Below are 22,803 nucleotides of genomic sequence, written 5' to 3' on the forward strand. Positions count from 1 at the left end.
ACTTCCCCATTGCTGGTGCACTGATCTTTCAAGTCACTGAGTTTAGTTCACTGATGTTGAAATCCTCAGTTACTACTGCTCACAAGAAATCATTGATAGTACATTTGTGGACTGGCACCAATTCAATTTGTTTGGAATTTCCTCTGTGGTTGTGTGACTGTGGAGGTGTTATATACTAATAATACGAGTGTGGGATGCAAAAAGTGTTTTTGCATGTTGATTGAAGTAAAGCTGTTTTTTTGTGTTAAACATCTTTACTAACACCTCATTTTTAAAAAGTGACATGGTTACACATGCAGGAATAAAAAAGAAAATAAACCACAATTTTGTTTTCATGCAGCATACATTATATGTATTCTTTAACAAATTTCGCTCATATCAACATTACATAAATAGCTCAGGTCCTGCCTTCTCCTAAACCTCAATACTCCTCCTGAACATTATTTTGCATATATTGTTCCCACAAATTCCATTTATTTATATGTTATTTGCTCCTTCCCTTTTCTAAAGATCCCACCTGTACTTCTCTTATTTCCTTTACAATATTCAATACTTCATTTATGGTTGATTTACAGTTTCATTTCCATTTTCTAATAATTGTTTTTTTAACTGCAGATATTGAGTTGAAGCTTTAACTCTTGTGTTTCATCTCATTTGGGTGAATCATCGGGAAATTTAACCTCAATAAAATGGAGGGGATCTAATGCAGTTAAGTGTGGGAAAGCCTGTAGGAAGGCACATTTATAGAGTAATTTGGAAAAAGCCCACATGTACCATGCAGTCAGTGAAAGCACAGCAGTGTGGAGATGCATTCTGTTCCATCTGAGGTGAGACTGTAAACTCTGGAATAAGATCATATGACTGAATGGTAATATCTTAGCTTTCCTATCATTATCCTGAGTAGGACTCTCATCTGATGGTAGAGACTGCTGACCACCTTGATGTTACCATCTGAGATTCCGTGATCATCAGTTTATGGATAGGGACATGGCTGGCTCAGTGGTAAGATCTCTCCCTGACAGCTATAGGTCCAGTGGTTTAACTCTGATTTTCAGCCACTGTCTATGTAGGGTCTGTTCTTCAGTATCTGTGTGGGTTTTCTCCAGAACTCTTCTGCTTGCCAAAACACGGTATATAACCAGTTACTCCAAGCTCTCCATATATATATATATATATATATATATATATATATATATATATATATATATATTGCATTTATTTATGCTGTTATTGTCCAGGGCATGGTTGAAAATGGTCTGATTAAGGGTGCTTTGATTCTTATCACTAACCTAGCTGCCCATCTGGTTCACATAAAACTTCAATTTCCACTTACAAATACTCCTTTCTCTTTTTTAAGGCTAAAACCTGCAGCTTACAATGTCAAAGTGACTCTGACTCAGAGCAGCTTCCTGGATCTCAGAGTCCTTCCTTTTTTTTCTTTCTAATCAATTAGCCAGCATTGAATATCAACTTTAAATTCTTCTTCATGTCTGAACAAATGTTTCTCATTGTGTAGTGATGCCATTGTTACCACTGTTCACAAGATGGTGATCATTGCATTGCTGGATTATATTCTCCCTGTTACTTTCTTCGAAGATTTATAACATATGGTCTTTAACAAGTTCTCCAAATCCCTGTCAGTTTATTGCCTACCTTATGTAGCTCACCAAAATGTACATAAAGAGCTCCATCTCTCATGGTCTTTTGGACTGGTGCAAACCTTACTGGCTTCATCTTTGCTCTTGGCAACAAAGAGTTCTGAATTTGCAGACTAGACAGTCTAGCTCTATCCTGTAAAGCTACCGGCTGGGTAAGTAATTATGTAGTCAGGAGGACTTATTAGATAAAGGCTAAACCAGTAATTGTGTGATATAATAAGTTGGATCCTTTATATTTGCAATATTCTTATAATATTAATTAATGTATTTGTGGGTTATGAGATATAAGGGGCTGAACCTGAAATGCCTATCCCCCCACCTTGGTCACATGTGGTATACTCAAAGATCCAGTCCTCAGGTTCTTTCCTCATACCTCCCTTATCAAATTCATGTTAAATGTAGGTGACATAATCACATACTGAAACTCTAATATGCACACCATAATAGTGCTTGTCAGTGCTTAGCTGAAAGCTTTTTTTTTTGGTAGGCACAGGACTTTATTCAATGAACAAACTCTTTCTCAGGTATTAAAGGAAAAAGTCTAATGCTGTTTGTAAGAACTGTGCTTGCATGTAAGGTTGATCCACTTCACCTACACTAATTCTAAATGGCGACATGACAGCCTGCAAACCAGATGCATACTTCTTTATTTGGAGGTAATCCTTGCATACTCTTTTTCTTAATTAAACCACTGTTGTTCTTCTGTCTCCTTCAGTGGTTCTCAGCTCCTGTCCTTCTCTGGCTATGGCATCCTATCCATGGGACTGCTTGACATTCCATTGTGCGTTGAAATTATGTTACCTATTATCTATGTATTAATTATTTAATTATGTAAGGACAGAAACAGTGAAACTTTTCATCAATGCATGGGTTAGGCAACACTGGGGAAATAACACAATGGTCTAACTATGCTCTGCAGTCTAACTAATATGTAAGAAAAGTGAACCAATATGTTATTTTCTGTCTTCTAAGATGATGTGGCTTAGTAAGCTTTGCCACCAGGTCTTAAGGAATGAAAATCAATATTTTGTTTTTCTTGTTACTGTTTATTCAATTTCTTCTTCTTCTTCTTCTTCCTTCGGGTTTTCCCGGATAGGGGTCGACACAGCAGATCACCTGTCCGTTCATGATTGGCAGTGGAGTTTTATACGGTGTTGAGTTGCCAGCCTGGCGCCCAACCTTCCACAGAAGGCACACACATGCACACACTCACACCTAGAGCCAATTTAGAGTGTCCAATCCACCTACAGCATGTCTTTGGGATGTGGGAGGAAACTGGAGCACCCCAGAGGAAACCCACGCAACTACAGGGAGGACATGCAGACTCTGCACAGAAGGCACCCCAGCTGAGGATCGAACTGGAGAACCTCTTGCTGTGAAGTGGGAATGCTAACTGCTACACCACCATGGCCACCCTACTGTTTGTTCAATTTCTACCAAAATGAATTGGTCAAATTTTTGACAATGTGAGGTATTGCCATCTGTGCCAGGGAGAATAGGGCAGTGCATGTGTGGCATATGCTGGCGGGGTTGGCTGCAGCTTTGTGAATATTTTGTGTAATTGGGCTGTCACACTGACTTGTGCAGATGCTTATGTTGGAGATGTATTGGCAGTGTTGTTGTAACTGAACCTGTGTGTTTGAGTGGGGAGTTCTGGAAGGGAGGAATAGAAGTTTTTGAAATTGTTCTTTGGCTTTCAGATACTGCAACAGATCTTAGCAAAGCTCTGTGTGTGTATTTCACCAGAGTCAGGTGATCAAATGTGATGTCATTCTATAAATAGCACTGAGAGGATGGAGCTCACACAGCGCTTGTTTTGTTTTCTTTGGAACCTGATATAAAAAAAATCTATGTCATTTGAGTTAGTTAGTTCAGTTAGTTAGAAGCTCATCATCTTGCCGTGTGGAAATAAGCATCTCATCTTGCCTTGCTGAATTAATTAAGTTAGCTAGGGAACAGTTATTCTTTAGACAGTCAGGAAACACAGTGAGATTAATTAAGTATTATTTTTCTGCATCAATGTTAATCTGTCCAACTGTGTTATTTTTATTTTTCCTGTGATTGAAACTCTGGTGTTTATTGCACTTTGATATTTAGTATATTCATGTTTTATATTTTATTATTTATTATTAAATATTTTCCTACCTTTCATTGTGGCTGGTCTTTTGGAGAATACTTTTAACATCTTGACAGTACTTATGCCTATTTTAGTGATACCTTGGCCACTCTGAAAATCTTTGCTGCTTTGGTTACACTCTACCATTTATATTAGTATTAATTTTACTTGGTATAATTGGATACTCTTGTAAGAGCCTGAGAGTGGCTGACTGGTGGCAGTATGGTTACCTTGTAGTCGGGTGGAAGGTGTACAGCTAGTAAACCTGTGTCAGTCTTTCCCATGAGTGTGTGTGTGTGTGTGTGTGTGTGTGTGTGTGTGTGTGTGTGTGTGTGTGTGTGTGTGTGTGTGTGTGTGTGAAAATGAAATACCCAGGTGTGGGTATGTCAGCTACTTGGAACTGGAACACAGTGCTCCAAAGTGAGTTTTGTTTGGGATCTGGAGAGACAGAGATTCCAGTCCCAGGTCTGGAGTGTCCCCTGTGTGCTCATGGGAGAAATTGTACTTGATGCCGCTGCATCTGAAAATACGGTGTAAATTCATTTCTGTGTTTACTGACTGCTTCTCACTGGTGTCACTCATGAGGATTGAGGTTCCTTGATTACTGGCCCGGGGTAGAGAGGCCATCACAAAATTATCAACCCTTTCAGCAGACCACTTTATTAATCCATCCCTGTCAAATGTGATGTTCAGTCAAAGAAATACCAAATGAAAACTCATATATCTAGAAGAGAAAAACTAATAGACTCTGTCCAGAATTAACAGATGTTTAATGCATTACACAGCACAAATTAGAGCAGGCATCAGTAACACACAAGGTGTAGTTGATTCAGAGACAGGTGGTGGGGCCATGCAAAGGTAAAAATAGCATGGTGTGCAGTACATGCAAATAGAGACATTGTGATATAGAAATAAAGAACTCTCTGAAAATGGATTATGCAAATGATGACATCTGAGATGGCTGAGGGATTCAGAAATATATAAAATAGGTGCAGTGTGCTACGGCACAAAGTTACTCTGAAGATTTATGGTGTGCAGGTGATTTGTGATGCTAGGAGAAGCACCAGCTGTACCAGAACCACATGTGCGAGTGGCCACTATCATTTGAGCCACCACAGGAGATATTGTCAATACCTTTCATATTACCACTTCGTAGATCAGCAGAGAATGGACGACAAATAGAGAAAGACATTACACTTGATGTAGCACTGGCCAATAAGAGGCATCATCTCCACAGCTATGGGCCATGACAAAGGCAACACAGAATACAGTGATACATGCAGTATCACAATATTTGTGCAAGGCATTCACACTCAGGAAGGAGTGGTCAGGGCTCAGTTATCATCACTTGCAAAGGTAGGGGGACAGGATGACATCTGACAGCAATACTAATATGGAGTACAGTCAAGGGAGGTAAATACAGTAGCCATGTATTCTAGTAGAAGGTTGTGCAGAGTCAGGGATCATATCCTTCAGCAGTGGACTTGAGTTGCTATGGCATGACCGCTGGTGATATCCAGTGTGTTAGCATTTGGTGTCAGGACTTTACGCAGTCCATGACAGGGAAGGCAGAGAACTATAGCACTGTGTGTATGTACCCTGAGGGGAAGTGCTTTGCCATATACCTACATCATTCATGACTTGGATGATCACCCTTAGCAGCCATGGTGCTTTGTTCACCCACAGGGGACATTGAGGGGGTTGGACCATTTTTTAACAGTTTGATGATCCCAGATACTGAGCCTCAGGAATGTCAGTGCTCACAACTGTGAGACCACTGATGGCCAAGGGCAGCAGGCTGTGAGGTCATAGCTGACGATGCTTTCTCAACAAAGATTTGTGCAGTCTGAATAGGGTTGGCATGTGGTTAGCCACCTCACATCTGGTTGTCTCCCATGGCCATGTTGTAGCATGCCTTTCCCAAGGTGCCTAATGTTTATAGCCACAGTGGTTATTCTTCAGTTCTCTGGAAATTATGCCATTTTTCACTGCTTGGCTTATAGTTTTTGCCAGAAAGACTGACCATTCCTCCATACAGTTTTGTTTTCAAGACCATTGGCTGAGTCATACATCTTCTTCTTCTTCTTTTTCTTTTGGCTTTTCCTGGTTAGGGGTCACCACAGCAGATCATCTGTCCACTCATGATTGGCAGTGGAGTTTTACGGTGTCGAGTTGCCAGCCCAGTGGCCAACCTTCCACAGAAGGCACACACATGCACACACGCACACCTAGGGCCAATTTAGAGTGTCCAATCCACCTACTGCATGTTTTTGGGATGTGGGAGGAAACCGGAGCACCCAGAGGAAACGCACGCAACCACAGGGAGGACATGCAAACTCCACACAGAAGGCACCCCAGCCGGGAATCGAACCGGAGAACCTCTTGCTGTGAGAGTCATACATGATGTATTAAAAAGGATCTCATGTTAAATGAAAAAAATTGCAACATAGTGGTGTTCAGAATAAAATGCTCCTGCCTCATATGCTAGAAGTAATACTCTTCTGATGAAGAATGTGGTCATAAGAGACCTGAATACTTGCATGGAAAATTCACCCTCATTTGACCATCATGTTTCTGTCTTAATTTCCAAGGGGATATCTCAAGAACCAAAAAAGTCATCTTACGACTGCAGTCTTCCCTTATCAGATTCATCAACAAATACAGTACTCCATTTGGTATGTTCAAATCCAAACATATTGCTCAACTAGAAAGGCCGCAACAATTTTAAATATGAAAATTAAAAGCCTTAAATCCTTCATCTATCTTGATAGATCAGTGTCACTCTCCTTATACTAACTAGTGCAGTGGCTACTCTGAGATGACCTGCATCTCACATTTTGAGCTGTGAAAGACCCAATCCTATCTGATCTCCTATTTCTTTCCAAAATCAGTGGTTTTGCAAACACCCATACTAGGGGTCTAAATCTACACCGATAAAAAACAAGAGTCGCAGGAGGGATATGTTCCTAACTGAACATATTTCCAGTCTGTAGATTGTTACCCTTAGAGGTCAAGCATAGTATTACTTTGTCTACCTTTATGGCTAGACTTGATGACTGGATGAGTAGACACTAATTTATACCAGGGTTAACATGTATGACCCTACTTGAACTGGGAGGTTAGCATTACTAATTGCTTGTAAAGGGTGATAGGAACTTTTAAGTGTTTCTACTTCAAGGTGTTTATGGCTAAGTATCTTATGGATCCTGTGATCACTTGGCTAGTATTGTTTCTATGGGCTGAAGTTTCTGATTGGCCTATCCCTTCATTCTTCCATAAGTCTTCTAGGGCTGTTCTACATGTGGTTGATTTGAAATTCCTTGAGCATCAGTTGCCTGCAGAAAAACATAATACCAAAAACATAACACCTAAAGTTGTTTTCCATAAGAAATTATTCCAGTGAGCCAGCAATGATTCCCTTCTTTTGGGAGACTTCTCCCTTTTTCAAGTTGTTGCCACCATGAAGTTGGTATATACAAGTTCAGGGGGTGAGAGTGACTTGTTCACCAGCAAAAAATGCCTAAACTAAACTTTTTCACCCATCTGTGTTTCTAGCATTATTTTTCATGTTTTCCAGTGCTTGGGATTGTGCATTTCAGAGTTTCATAGTAAAAATGACTTCTGTTGACTTAGCATTTCTTCTGCTGCTTGCTATGGTGACAAGCGTTTAAAGTATTGAGCATGAAGCTACTAAATACTTACAAACAGGAAGAAGTGGTAAACTTAAGAAGAAAAATTCATCCAGAACTAGAATCCAGGAAGTCATTATAACAGTTATTTTTAAATGCTTTTTTCTTCTTCTCATTGTCCTCCACCTCCTTGTGCAGACATAAGTGCTACTTTTGTCTGTTTTTCTTCTTTTGTCTGCTGTTGTTTGTCTTTCTTTTTCCCACCAATAAAAGCATACAACTACAGAACAGAATAACAGATAAAAAGTAGTTTGCTAGCCTTGTCCACTGATTACCTATCCTTTGGATGAGCTGCAGATACTGCTTAACAAATAGTTTCTTTTTTCATTCAACATATTTATATAGTTATCAGTTATTTTGTTGATGCATGGTAAGTCAACAAGCATTTATTTGTCTAAGGCTGAATAGGTAAATAGCACTTAGACAAAATTTGAATGAAACATTTGATGTATGCTTTAGAGAGGGGCAATACATCCTGTAAACCACAGACTACTATATTTAACTCCAAGGTCACAAAACCCTGTTGAAAAATAAAAATCCAAAATGCTTCAAAGGTTAATTGAAATATAATTCCATCATACTATTGCTGTCCAAATTGACTTCAGCAAATCAGTCATCAACTAAAAGACCGTTTCCTTAACTATGTTTCACTTTCTATTTATATCACTGAATGTTGTCACTGTTTTTTAGAAGGCTATTCCAATCGTCATCCACTTGTTTTGTTAAAAAGAATCTCTCATCACCTTGAACCTTCTATTTTTATCTTAAGATTAAGTCTTCTTGTTTTCATTTATTTGTGTTTGAAAGGATCTGTGAATCTGCAGATTTCCTTCAGATAGTTAAATGTTTCTACCCTATACCTCTCTCTGTCACCTTCCAAAAGCTTCACAGCTTAACGCTTTTTGTAGATTTTGTTTTAATAGCTTCTAGTGAAGACCATGTTCAATTGCCGTTATTGGTGCTATAACTGTTCTGTATATAGCCTGTTAAAAGTATGGTCTCCCGAGTTGCACCAAATTATTTATTTATATTTGTATACTTGAGTAATGCACCAGTCTCAATGTCCCTATGAATAATATCGGATAAGAAATGAACAAAATATATTTACAAATGCAAGACTATTGTAAGACTTTTAGTATAAGATACAGGAAGCAGTTTATAATGACAAAACATACAGGGAAGATTCGTACCATGCTTGGAAGAGCATGGTAGTTAAGTTGTAGTCATCACAAATGAGAAGGCAAATTTATACGGAATTAAATAATTTTACTTAAAGAGGTGAAGGGCATATATGGGAGCAAGAAATGCTACAAAAAGATTGATAAAAGAGCTACCAACGGGGTGTGAGGACAGAGGGGAAAGATAGAATGGAGGGGGAATGAGAGACATGAGATGAGGGAAGGGAAAATGGAGCTGCTTTAAGGTGTGTGACAGAGAGGAAAGAAAGGGGTGGAGAGATGCTGAGATGAGAGAAGGAAGACCTAAACTGGTCTAAATGGTTATGAGAGAGCAGCAGTTGAAAGGGTGTAAATATCACAGAATTTATGTATTGTGTCTTGTACGAGGGCATATGTACTGTGCTTGGGTGAAGAAGTGCCCTTTGAGTTGCTGTCTGAAGACTGAGTATTTCTGAAGGTCTGTGAGAATGAGAGGAAGGGAATCCTATGCCTTAGGTGCTAAGATGGAAAATGCATGGTCAGTGCTGCGGAGTTTGGTTTTTGGAGTTTGTAGGGTGGGTTGAGATTGTGAGAGGCTCTGAGGTTAGATGGTGGGGATTTGGTGAAAAGCTTATGTGTGATAGTGGAGGCTGTCTCTGAACAAAGGGTTTTGTGAAGCAGTGAGCCTAACAGGAGCTTGGCTCGGAAACAAATTGGGACCCATTTGGCTTTAGTGAGAGTTAAGCATAGTGCTCTTTGGGATGGAGGTTACCTATCAACTGGCATATTTTATTGGTCATGGTTTGCAAGACCGTGGTATTTTTCTTTGAATCTGCAGCTATTATGTGTTGTCCATATTCTAGTTGAGATAAAAATATTCCTTTCCTTGGCTTGGACAGACATGGTGATATTTTGTTTGCCCAAACTAGTAGCATGTTGATCTTTTTGTATTTGAATTGAATCTGTAGTTGAAACTTAAGAAATTGGTCCATCCATATGCCTAGGTATTTGAAGGATGTGTTGGTTTCTATAGTAGTCATTGTTTACATCTTTAATGTCAAGGGTGTTAGGCACTCTGGCTATTTTCTGATTGGTTCCTAATAAGATTGCTTTAGTTTTTGAGGATTGAGTCATAGCTTGAAGTGTGAGGGTTTGAAGATCATCTTGAAGATGAGTTTGTATAATTTATATATATATATATATATATATATATATATGTATATACATATATATATATATATATATATATGTATATACATATATATATATATATATATATATATATCGTTATTGACATTTGTTTACCCAGAAAATCCACCTGAGAAAAGGTGCCCTTTTTCAATGCAGGCCCAGGGAGAAAAGCTCTAAGGTATCATATTTAATGCAATCAAAATTTACAATAACACATTTTATAATGCATTTGCAGTGAATACATAGCATAGTAGTCAGTATATTAAACTTTGTATGGATATTCACAGACATTAAATTTATAAGCCCCGTGCTGAGATTTTACAGATAGCAGAGATGGGTATAAGATATGTAGGAGTCATTTTAGAACCACAATAAAGGAAGGTTTTAGATGAGATAAGCATTTTGAGTGTTACTAGAGAAGTAATGATGGAGTAATAATTTGGCTCCGCTAATTCGAAGTAGTATAGCAGTTTACAAATGCGAAGTATGATAAAGTGAGGTATTAGAAGGGGATAAGCAAGGTAAGCGATTTAGGGCTTTAAATGAGGATATAAGAAAGGTGATGAAGGGTGTTAAAGAGCTATGTCCCACATGAGGAGCAGGGACTAAGCCAGGAGGCAGAGAGGAAGTCTTTTATTTGTGGTTTGAAAAAATGAGGGAGTGTGATTGACCTTACTGATAAATAGAAATTTTATTTCAACTTCTACCTACACTATTAGAATAGAGACTGACCCCAGCAGCCCTTTGTGGCTTGAAGATGGCAAGCAGTTGTTTATTATTTGACCAAAGGGGATGATTTGGAAGATAGTATTGGTGTAGAGGTCTAGTTGCTGGGCAAGCAGATGGAGTATGGATAATTTTATGGGTTAAAGTAAGCTGAGTGCAAGATGGGTGGTAAGGAAGCTCAAGACAGTTAAGTTTTTTAGTGCTAAACAGTGGCAGGTCTAGTAAGATCTGTCGGAAGCAAAATTTAGCAACTATGAGATGGCACTGTTCTAATTTAGAACTAAGTGAGGCTTGTAGGTTGGGCATGATAGGGGCTCCATATAGGAAAGAGGGTAAGAGGTAAATGGTAACTAGAGTTACCCTGGCAGAGTCTATAAGGAATTTTTTTATTCTATGTAGGGTGCCTAGTCTTTGGTAGATTTCTTGATGTTGTTGTGGATATGTAAACTGAATTTAAGATTGTTGTATATTGCCATGCCAAGTAGTTTTGTATGTGGGGCAACTTCAGTCATGGTATTATGTAAGGAATAAACTTTAAAGTTGTTTTTCTTTTCATGAAAATGCGATTTTGGAAAAAGAGAAGTCATTTAGTTTTTTTTTTTTTGGGGGGAGGGTTAGTAGCGGGTGATTATCCTGTAGCCAACTTTCAGCAGAGTTTTTTGTGTAATTCTCTGAAGATTTATTAGGTTGTCAGAAATGCATATTAATGCGGAGTCATCAGCAAACTGTATGAGGGAAGCTAACTGAGAGGATTTATAGAGTAGAGGGCTGAGAATAGAGCCTGTGGCACATTAGTATTGACAGGAAGAAAAAGATTCATTTAACAGACAGGTATACATTGGTTAAGTAGTTGTTAAACCATAGTAGAGTGCGTTGTGATAGCCTGAGGTAAGACAGTTGGTAGAGGGGAGAGGAGTTTTTGGTATGAAAGTCGATCAAAAGCTTCAAAGAGAGAGAGACATCAAGGAATACAGAGGAAGCAAGTCTGATTTTGTCTCTGGCTTTGTTAATAGTATCTGTGAAAGTTAATAAGGCCATGGTAGTGCTATAAGTGGGTCTAAAACTATGCTGTGTGGGAGTAGGAGCTTTTCCTGAAGAATATGTTGAAGAAGTTGCTTGTGAAAGCACTTCTCCAGAATTTTTGACAGAGGGGATAACATGGTGATACAGCTGAAATTGGTTATGTCAGATGAGGTTCCCCCTTTATTAAGGTGGATGATGAGGAATGTTTTCCATAGAGAAGAAATGTATGATTTCTTGACAGATCTCTTGATTAGGACAGACACAGGATAGGCTATGGGACTGCCAGCCAGCTTGAGTTATTCTGCTGAGAGATTATCTTCTGAAGGAGAACAGGGTTTCAGTTTAAGAAGTAGTGATTTGATGTAAGAGGTTGGGATAGGTTTTAGGGTGAAATAGGGGGTGCTTGCTGTCTTAAAAAAGGGTATGTCAAGATTGTTGGGAGGAAAGTCTTTAGATTCATTTTTTCATAGGAGATTACTAGGTTAATGGCTTAAGAGCCCTTGCAAGCCTAGCCAATGTAACCTGATTTTACCCAATATATGGCCGCTAGGGGCAAGTGACATAGATTTGTGCCTATTCCCCTGTCCATAAAGGACATAGACGGTACCCCAGGTGTGAATTTGTGATTCACCATCCACTGTTCCAAAATGTTTTTGAAGAGGGCCAAGGAAGAGCTCTGCTTAACGTGAATAGGAAGCCTGATACAAAGAAGGGGCGGGGCAATCTCTGAGACACATATCTGTCTCTCCAGCATCTTTTGTTTGAGTCACTGACTAAGTTTAGATCCCTAGATCTGGTGACCCCCATGCTGTTTGACTTGTGGATGTATAGCATCTGCATCAGGGCTGGATTTGAGTACCTTGCAGGTCAGGTTTAGTAAGGCCTTTAATGCTTTCTTTAAAAGATGTGTTAAACTGAGCAGCTATTTCAGAGGGAGTGTTATTTGGGGAAGGATTAGGAGTGCCGGATGTTCCAGGGTGGAGTATATTATTAAGTGGAGTTTGTATAAGAAATAGTATCACTTGTCTTTACTGAAGTAAAATAACTTCTTATTTTGCACTGGTGATTTGTGGTGTTATGTTGTGCATGTCAGAAGTTCAGATTCCTGCTTACCTTCAGGTCATCAGATTCGAGTGTCTCAGGTTCCTATCTGCTTTTGTTGTTCTTGCTGCTGACCTTCTAGTTGTGAATTATTTTCACATCTTCTTGTTTTCTAGATTCATTGTTTTACATTTTTTATTGACTTGAGTTGTGATGGCTTACACTACCTCTCCATTATTCCTAAATTACTTTCAATCCCTTCTACATGTTGTTACATTTCATCCCTACTGCAAATCTTTGTGTCTTCAGCAATAAAAGTATATTTTTCTTCCATTTTTTTCAGTATCATTTTTTTCTAAATCATTTTATTGGCATATAAAATCACACATACATGATGATTTCAGACATAGTTCATATCATTTTCCATTATATCAACCAATATAATCTCAATTTTCACTACATATATCTTGCAAACTTTTTTTTATGTATTATTTATTATTATTTTATTTGACATTTGTTTACCAGAAAGGTCCGACTGGGCAAATGCCCCCTTTCAGTGGAGATCTGGTGAGAAAAGCTCCAAGGCAAAGTAAACAAGCACACATTATATACATAGTAAAGTAGTTAAAATACATAACAATAAACAAGCAATTACATATGGATAGTACAAACGTACTAAGAGTTTCATAAGTGAGGTTGCCATGCTATAGGTAGAGATAGCATTTGTAGTATACAAAAAATGATCCAAAGCATAGTTGAATGAGCTAAGTTCTGTTGGCAAGGTTTTGTATAGAGCTTAAAGATGAAGAAGAATTAGAGAATTACATAGCAGGAAGATATGAGGAGAATAAGTGGAGAAAACAGAGAGACACGAGAAAAGTGTTGGGTAAGGCTAGGGAGGAAGTAAAAAGAGAGGTAAAGCGAGGAGAATGTATGGTGGAAAGGAGTGATGGGTGTAAGGAAAAGGAAGGTAAGGTACGATGAGTTAAGGGTAGTGTAATGTTAGGGGACATACAGATGAGAAATGCTGATTAAGGTCAGGTAAAAAGAAGAAGGAGGACAGATTAATGGATGTGATAGAGAAGAATAGAACATTGAAGAGGGTATTCAACCTACGGGGGGGGGGTGGTGTTGGTATGAAAGGCTACGATACAGGAGAAGAGCAGGAGCAAAGCCAAAAATCAGTTAAGGGAGTCTTAAATTTTTTGAACTTTGAGGGGGTTACCAGCAGTTAGAATGTGTTGAGGGATAGAGTTCCAAGTTCTGGAGACATTGTTGGAGTAGAGAGAATTCCCAGTACTGTTATTAGTCTTGTAGTAGAAGTTTGCTTTATTATTGAATCATTTTCTTATATGCCAATTACAATATTTATTAACATTTACAGGAGTTAAAAGCATGTATTGTCTTTTCCTGTGTTTGGTATTTGACCTCAGAAATACCAATGTGCCTTCCTTTCATATGGTAATGTTCACGTCAATTCCTTCCCTTCTTCTTTCTGCTTCCTGCCTCTCCATACTGCATCCAATCTGTTTCTAAATCATTTTACCAACTTCTATCACCCTCACTCCACAGCTACCTATTTTAATCAATGTCTTAGTTTCTCTGTCTGTACAATGCTAACATCCCATTCTTTCTAAACTTTAGCTATTTCCCTTTTTCATCATCTAACCATTAATATAATCTTACTTCTTTCTTCCTTCCCCACCCCCTTATAACAGCTATTCCTCCTTAACCACCTTATTTTATAACCTGTTCTATACTGCTTTCATATCCACCCTTTCCTTCAGCATTGTCTTGTATCCCCACCATAAATGAATTTGGTCTTTCTTTATGTATTTTTTTACATATACACATATAGTTGTTATGTATTTTATACAATTTTTTATTGTTTTTGATATGTATATAGGAGATAGGGCACTTTAACTAAGCTAATTAGGACTTAATTGGTTATGCGAGCGGATTGGTTCAATTGTTTTTTAAAAATGGTATACTTTGTTGTTGATTTTATACATTGAGGAAGAGTTATACTCAAAAGCTTTGTATGACCATTAAACGTTGCGGTGAACATTTGGGTTTTGTTCTTTTGCTTTACGTTGTTGCCTGAAGTTCTTTGGCCGATAGGTGCTTTTTTTGCTTTGTGTCGTCCAGAGCATAAGTGCTGAAAAGAAATCCAAGTGTCCAGTATGGGGCTAGAACCGACAACTTCCTGATCTGCCTGTGATTAGAAGTGAGTAAACAGCATGCTGAGCCGCTGGTGCTGCTTTGGTCTGGAATCTGGAAACTTCAATTTTCATTCATCAACAGCTGCTAAATATAAGACCTTAGACTATGGAAAATGTCTCTGAAAATCCACAGTCATTTATTTCTGCTCCTTTTTATTTTGGTTTGTGTTTCTTTCTTCTTTCATTCCTTGGCAGCAGTCTTCCTATATGTTTCAATTTATCTTTGTTTATATTGAATTTATTTTCTGTTGATCTGTTGTTAACCACTTGCATTACTTGTATATCTTGTTCTTTTGGTAGTTTAGGACAGATAACATGTTTTGCTCACCATTCCTTCTTATTATGGATTTGCTTTTATTCCATTCCTGTGTTACATTTTAAGTTTGCCTTATATGTTAACCTGATATGTTTTAGTTTTTTTATCATTAGAATCCTAACAAAAGTATCAGTTTAAATTGAGATTATTTAAACCTCAAAATGGTCTAGTAGCAGTATAATGCCAATCTCATTCAGTTGCCCTCATACTCTGTTAATAAAATCCACATAGGCGGTGGTGGTGATGTGGGGTGCTGATAGAGAGAAGACCTGTACAACTCTGAGTTGTGGATCACTTCACTCATGCATTGCTGAAGATAGCGGCTAGCTGCAAGAACTAATGCAAATTGCAGAACACATTTATCATTGACACTTTGGATGCAATTTGCGGACCTGGGTTACTCCCAGGGCTATGCCTGTCTGATGGTTGCACCTTCAATCACTTGTGGGGATCTGGCCTAGCAGTTTTATACTGTAGTTGTTTCATGCATAGCATTGAACAGTAAAGCAGACTTATCATACTGAAGTCCGCAACCTCACAGATTAAAGCTAAACTGTCATCCTTTGTTAAGTTTCGTAATTTTAGTTTCAATACAGTCAGGAGCAATGTGTTATGTAAAGAGATATGGTCTATTTCTCTTGCTTGTCCACAGTTTAGATCTGAATGACAGGCCGTCAGCGGTGTTGCTTCATAGGACTTTAATATTCTCTCTGGTAGTGACTACTATCATATCACAGATTTAACAAATCAACTGTGAGATGCAGTCTCAGTGAGGACTGTTGCAAGATAGATTGAATTCTGGTTTCTTTTTACAGCTATCATCTTCTGCTATGCTCCTTTGTGGTTTTCCTGAAGGCCTGCACCACCTGACTCCTGTGGCTGTCTTCCTGTTGCTTATTTGAACATAATATTTCTGCAGTGAAAAAAATGGCTTGTCATCTAACAGAAGTTGTGCCTTTAACAGATGTCTGTAAACTTTTTTCTTTCATCTATTTTTTGTAAATGTGTCTGTCACAGCACATTAACTTATTAGGTTACAAATTCTCAGTGATCATTTTTTTGTGAATTTGTTAGTCACTGAATATAACACATAGAACATAAACACAATATTAGTAGAGGATTGTGTAGGAAGATTTCTATATGAATGTTGTATAAATCTAAAAGCCAGTTGTGGATATTATAGTATTGTCTCGTTATTACACAAGCTTTCTAGTATATTATTACATGAACTGTTTTGCCTTATTTTGCATGCTGCTTATTTTGACAGGTTGTATTGTTAACTTTTTGAAATATCCAAACTGAAGCACACACATAACAAGGTCAAATTATGTTTACTGAAGAATATTAGAAATGAGTTAACTGCAGTAAACCGCCAAGAACACTGTTGCTATATTCATAAAAAATAAGTTCACAAGTAGAGTTGATTAATTTATTAAACAAGATAAAAGCTTTTGTGATATACCCACTGATCAAGGGTGTATCCCCAAAGCTTTTATCTTGTTTAATAAATTAAGCGTTTCTCCTTGCAGACTTATTTTTTATGCTGAAGAATATTACCATGAAAGAGGATATGCTATCACGCCACACTTCTTACCCTATTGTGGCAGCATAACTCATAGCTTAAGGGATCCCTATTGAAATGTTGGCACTTGAAATGCTGACTGCCGACAAGCCAAAAAAAAGACCAAAAACACAGAAGAAGAGAAAATCTCAATAATCACTCCTCTCCTTAAAATGTCTTTTTGCAGGGGGGGGCAAGCCCCCCCACACCCCCGAATTTATATATACCAGCTCAGAGATTGCCATACCTCTGAGAAAAGAGAATATTGTGAGAAATGGCATCTCGGACTTAGTATATGTATGACTGTTCTTTCTGCCATTCAGTCTCTATATTTCTGGACTTGCTCTAGCACATCCCAACATTTCAAATCGTTACTTAGCTTAAGCCATAGTTTTGCATATTGAGGCATTATTGTGCACACCCAGAATGCATGTATGCCTGCATACCTAGGGTGGCGAAAGCCAGGGAACCTTTTTGGCTAGGCTTATATAGGCCCCAGGGCCAACAGCCTAGTACCTACCTATGAATCTATATTATTATGTATAGTTTCACCTGTGGTAAACAGCACTTAGCCTCTCCTGACTGGTTTGTCTTTTTCCCACGTAGTGTTTTGCTTATGCAGTCTGCACTGGGTGCAGCATATTGGCAATGAGTATAAACCATGCGCATAGGTGAATTTTGGCAACTCTAGGCAGAACGCTCAGAAGAAGGGAAATAAAATAAAATATAAGGTCATCAAAGTTAAAGAAAATATCTTGTTGTCATATACTCCCCATTGGCCCTTTTTTTTTCAATTTTAAAAGAGTTCCCTGTACTATTCTAGCATGTCCAAAGGTCAGTTGGCAGTATCCTCTCATGTCCAGCTGGTGAATCTGGGAATCTTGAGGCAATGTTACAACTGCCTCATGTACACAGACAACCCTCTCCTCCTCCCAACAAGTTCCAACATATGTGAGAGATGCAACCATATAGCCAAACTGGAGGCTCAGCTCTCTCAACTCAGTACTGGCGTAACCAGTCAGGAGGAGAAGGTATCCACACTCACTACAATTCCAGTCTCATATAGACCTACCACGACAGCAAACCAAACACATAAACGCACAAAAACATACTCGGAGGCTCTAAATAAAATTCTGCCTAAGCAGCAGAGACCTCCAAAGCAGACACCCAAGCAACCGCTACCCCAAAACAAAACACATGCAACACATAGTTCACAAAGCCAGTGTACCAAGCAGTCACAACCCTTAAGGCTAAACAACACACCTGATACACTTGTAGGTGATTCTATCGTCAGGCACACTGACGTCCCACTCACCAGGCTGAACAAGGAGAAGGTCACGGTGAGCTGCCTGTTGGGCGCTAGGATCCGCCACAAACAGAAGCACTCAGGTCACTCCAAGGCAAGTACAAATATGACTCAGTCATTGTCCATGCTGGTGTGAATGACCTGAGATGTACCTCCCTGAACTACATGAAAAGAGACATAGAGGAGCTCTCTGAGCATGTAGCCCAAGCCGGTATGACCCTGACCTTGAGTAGCATCTTACTCTCACCAAGAATGATACCACAATATGAAGACAAGATGATCAATTTCAACAATTGGCTTAAGCATTGGTGTCATTCAAAGGGGATCCAATGCCTGTCAGCCTGGGATGACATGCTCGACAAGCCACGCTGCTTCGCTAGGGACGGCTTGCACCTGTCACCCCTGGGCTTTTGGATATTGGGAAAGGCTCTTGCCACCCCCATAGTGCCTTTTTTAGGCAAGGCTCAAAAGACAAACCCACCTTTTAGGCAAGGCTCAAAAGACAAACCCACCTCCATAGGTATCACAAGGGATAAGAAACTAAGAGTAATGCTACTCAATGCCAGAAGTCTAAACCTCAAGATGCACGCACTCGAAACTCTCCTTAGCATGGAGAACATCGATATCTGTGCAGTAACAGAAACCTGGTTCAAGGCTCCCGAGAGCACCCCAGCACTACCAGGTTATACCTCATACCATGCTTTTCGGCCCCAAAACTCGGACCGAACCACAAAAGGAGGGGGAGTATCAATATTCGTCAAAGATACCCACACCTCCAGGTTGGTGGCACAGCACGAAGCATCGGGGATTGTCCATGTGCAACTAACAGTGGGTAAAACTGCCTTCCAGTTTATAGCCTGCTAAAGACCACCCTCCCAAACCCAGGAACCCCACTCAGCCTTCCTGAGAACACTGGAAAATATGAAGGTCTCTGCAAACACCATTATATTGGGCGACTTCAACTACCCAAACATAGACTGGAAGCATTACTCTAGCTCCAACACCCTAGCCCAAAGGTTCCTAGAATTTATAAACTCAAATGCTATGGAACAACTTGTGACCACTCCCACAAGAGGGGAAAACATACTGGACCTGATCATCACCAACATGGGGACTCTAAGCTCCAGACCAGAAGTGTATCCCTCACTGGTAAGATCAGACCATAAATTAATCTCACTGGATATCCACATCCTGACCCCACCCCCTGCCCAGAAAACCACAGTGAAAAACTTCTCTAAAGCAAACTTCACATTACTCAAAACCGAGTTGGAATCCTTCAAAGCCCCCGGGCCTGTGGAAAATACAGCCCAGATCGTAGAATCCTTTATAAACACATTCTATGAACACTTTCAGGAATAAATGGATCATGCAATCCCAAATAAAACTAAGACCCAATCCCCCAAAGGCAGGCGTCCTGTCTGGTGGACCCCAGCCATAAACAAACTATACAATAGAAGAAGGAAGTTACTACACGATAGAGCAAAATCCCAAAAAGGGAAGGCATCTCTGATCAGTATTAGCAAAAAACTATGGGCATTCATAAAGTCATCTAAGGCCAGCTTCGAGAGAAAAATTGCACAGGACACTAATGATAATCACAAAGCTTTCTTTAGTTATGTTAGGAACCTGGGTGGGAATTCCCAGATATGCTCAGAATTAGTCCAAAATGACAAAAAATACACTGAACCCAGACATTGCCAACATCCTGGCTGACAGGTTCAGCGCAAACTCCCCCCCCCCCCACCAAAAGAGCAAATATCTATTCCAGCAGAGTGCTACCCCCTGACATCTCAGATGCTCAGATAAAAAACACCCTCTCCAAAGCAAAAGACACAGCATCAATGGGACCAGACGGTGTCCCCGGCTGTGTCCTACATGAACTCTAAGATGAGCTGAACCCAAGCATAAAGCTACTGTTCAATCTCAGCCTTACTACAGGATATGTACCCAAAGAGTGGCGTACAACAACAGTGGTCCCTCTCCACAAAGGTGGTGCCTCAACGGATCCTGGAAACTATTGTCCCATAAGCCTGACTAGCTTGGTCTGCAAAGCTATGGAAAGGATCATCATGGAACTCATAAATAAAAATATTGGGGACTTACAGACACTGGATCCTACCCAGTTTGGCTTTGTTAAGGGAAGATCCTGCCTCTTAAACCTGGTCGATTTCTTTGAAACAGTCACCAAGGCCATTGACGAGGGGAAGGTGGTCCACACAGCCTACCTAGACCTCGCAAAAGCCTTCAATACAATACCCCACTTGGGCATCATAGATAAGCTATCCAGCTTAAATATAAACCCCTATGTCACTAGATGGGTTGCAAACTGGCTCAAGGACAGAACCCACATGGTTAGAATTGCTGGAGCCATGTCAGACTCCAAACCAGTTACAAGTGGCGTCCCACAAGGCTCAGTCCTGGGACCTCTCTTGTTCGGTATATATTTCTCGGAGGTACAGGCCAACACGGAAGGACTGTGGCTGACCAAGTTCACAGATGACTGCAAACTGGGCACCATAATCAACTCTCCAGCTGACACAAGCATCCTCCAAAAGGGTCTCATAGAAAAAGACAACTGGTGCCAGAGCCATGGCCTCAAGCTAAATGCCAAAAAGTGTATAGTCATCCCCTGTGGCAAAAACAAAGTGCCCACAAATTACCACATAGGTGGTAATCCATTAAGTACGGAAGAAGTAATTAGGGACCTGGGGACCCAAGTTGATAGCAATCTCTCATTTGACAACCACGTGGCCAAAGTGGTTAGAAAAACATTCTATATAGCCCACCTAATCATGAAGGGATTCACATCTAGATCAGGGGAGGTCATTGTGCCTCTTTACTCATCAGGCCCATAATTGAGTACAATGCCCCTTTTGGGATGTACCTTACCAGACACCTGCAGCAACTGGAAAGACCCTAAAAGTACCTCACCAAGAGGATCAAATGGCTCAAACAGATGCCATATGCTGCCCAGTTAAAGAAACTCCAGCTCTACTCGGTTGCATACCGCTTGCTTAGAGGCGATCTGTGCTTGATGTATAAAGCCATGTCCAACCCGGAATTAATGGACATGCTGCACCTCATAAAATCCAAATCCCATCGAGCTACGTGCTTGAGGGACTTGAACCTCAGCAAGAAATAAATAGGACATGCTGGAGGGACAGATTCATAACCCAGAGGCCCACTTCACTCTGGAATAAAATCCCAGTCCAAGTTAGGCAGAGTCCCTCACTGACTCCCTTCAAGAGGAATATTGATGAGTGGATGGGAGATCGCAGGTTTACCCCGGGTATCACTTCTGTGTCACTGTTAGACAGAGGCACAGTAAACTAAATCTCGAAAAAGGGCATAATAAAATTCATTTAAATGGGTGGCGAAAGCCAAACACACTCTGGCTAGGCTTACAAATGCCCTAGGGCAGATAGGCTAGTATGAACCTATGAACCTATGGAAGGTGGTGGTATGAGTAATATATATCAAATGATGGCAGGACCTTTAGAAAATATATTCTGGTGTAACTACACTGTAACGACAATAATAATGGAGAAAACAAACTCTCCAGATTGAAGTGAATGCATGACTTAATTATTTTAAGAGACCTGATGGCGGTGTCCACAGACAGTGAGGTCTGTAGTACATTCTTGCTCCAGAAGCCAGACATATATCAGGGTAGTGATTCATTGAACCATATAGCTCTATGGGTAACAACTCAAAAGATACAGAAAAAGGGTATGCAGATGGCTATACAATGACAAGTACAGGACAAAGTGCAGTCTGATGACTGCATAATGACATGCAAACTAGGTACAAGAAGGTAAGTTGCAATTCCTAGCTGTCTGATGGGAAGTACAGGTGATTGCATCAAGTCTATGTCAGTTTATCGACAGCCCGTATTGCTGAATGGCTTAATATTGAACTGAATATATCAAAATTCACCACAATGAAGCAGAGAAGTAAAGAGGAAATCTGTTATGTCAGATTGTGGAAGAGTGGGGATCAGGAAATTGGCCTTTTCCTCCCAGTACTGCAATCTCAGAGTTGATATATGTAGTTAGTGGGAGCGGGTGAAGGGGAAAGGGGAGCTTTTCCCTTTGCAAAGAATATGTTTTTGTTTAGTTTTTGTAATTTTGGTGGTGTGGATTTTGGCATTTTCAGCTCAATGTTTAGCTGGTTACAACTGAGTATAAAGCATGCCAAAAATGGTGGTATAGCAAGCAGATATGTTAGTAGCAGCAGAAACCTGAGTGAATCAGCATTTCCTAACATCAAATGTTTGCACAACATGGCTGCTCAGACAGTAGAAAAGTGTACTGGCAGAGGATTATCTCCCACCAATTAATAGACCATCAGGTCTGAGACTGGCCACCCATCGCTAGAGACATTATACAGGCATTGTTTAAAATGTATGGCCCACAAACTGGTATGGGGGTCACCTTATGTATATTGCAGGTGTCAGACCATTAAATATTCAAAATGTTCCTTGATGCATTGCTTGCACAAGTGCATGAGTACATCTGCTTTGCAGACACAGCAGGGAGGAGAGCATTAACCATTCTGCATGATTTCTGTGATATGTCTAGCCTCCCTGAAGTGTTGTGAGACATAAATTTCAGCTATATACCAAAACGTTCCCAGCCCTGCATCCCTGGACAGCATTATATCAATAAGATGGACTACCATTCCATCAAATACAATGCACTGGGGCTAATAACCCATCTTTTCACAGAGAATTCAGGTAATGAGTACACTATGGCATATAAGTCATCTCACAGGGTCACCTAGTAGGTGAGTCCAGGC

The 22,803-nt window shown here is 39.8% G+C and overlaps 1 pseudogene; it reads left to right on the forward strand.

The window, feature by feature from the left end:
• Nucleotides 1-15,414: 15,414 nt before the first annotated feature.
• Nucleotides 15,415-15,568, forward strand: LOC122812390 (annotated as a pseudogene).
• The last annotated feature ends 7,235 nt before the right edge of the window (nt 15,569-22,803 follow it).

The sequence above is a fragment of the Protopterus annectens genome, chromosome 9.part0 (assembly GCF_019279795.1).
Source record: "Protopterus annectens isolate FY-2018-M chromosome 9.part0, PAN1.0, whole genome shotgun sequence".
Taxonomy (NCBI): Eukaryota; Metazoa; Chordata; order Ceratodontiformes; family Protopteridae; genus Protopterus; species Protopterus annectens.